This window comes from Macrobrachium rosenbergii, chromosome 24, assembly GCF_040412425.1.
Source record: "Macrobrachium rosenbergii isolate ZJJX-2024 chromosome 24, ASM4041242v1, whole genome shotgun sequence".
Lineage (NCBI taxonomy): Eukaryota > Metazoa > Arthropoda > Malacostraca > Decapoda > Palaemonidae > Macrobrachium > Macrobrachium rosenbergii.
In genome coordinates this window covers 37,412,953-37,413,563 of record NC_089764.1, presented here as the reverse complement: position 1 = coordinate 37,413,563, position 611 = coordinate 37,412,953, and positions in this window count along the sequence as shown.

Below are 611 nucleotides of genomic sequence, written 5' to 3'. Positions count from 1 at the left end.
ATTGTCTTTCTTCCATCTTACTTTCCACCCCTCTTGTAACCTCCGGTCATATTGTCTTTCTTCCATCTTACTTTCCACATTCTTATAACCTCCGTTCATATTGTCTTTCTTCCATCTTACTTTCCACCCTCCTGTAACCTTCGGTCATATTGTCTTTCTTCCATCTTACTTTCCACCCTCTTGTAACCTCCGGTCATATTGTCTTTCTTCCATCTTACTTTCCACCTCTTGTAACCTCCGGTCATATTGTCTTTCTTCCATCTTACTTTCCACCCTCTTTGTAACCTCCGGTCATATTGTATTTCTTCCATCTTACTTTCCACCTTATTATAACCTCCGGTCATATTGTCTTTCTTCCATCTTACTTTCCACCTTCTTATAACCTCCGGTCATATTATCTTTCTTCCATCTTATTTTCCACCTTCTTATAACCTCTGGTCATATTGTCTTTCTTCCATCTTACTTTCCACCTTCTTGTAACCTCCGGTCATATTATCTTTCTTCCATCTTACTTTCCACCCTTCTTATAACCTCCGGTCTTATTGTATTTCTTCCATCTTACTTTACACCTTCTTATAACCTCCGGTCATATTGTCTTTCTTCCATCTTAC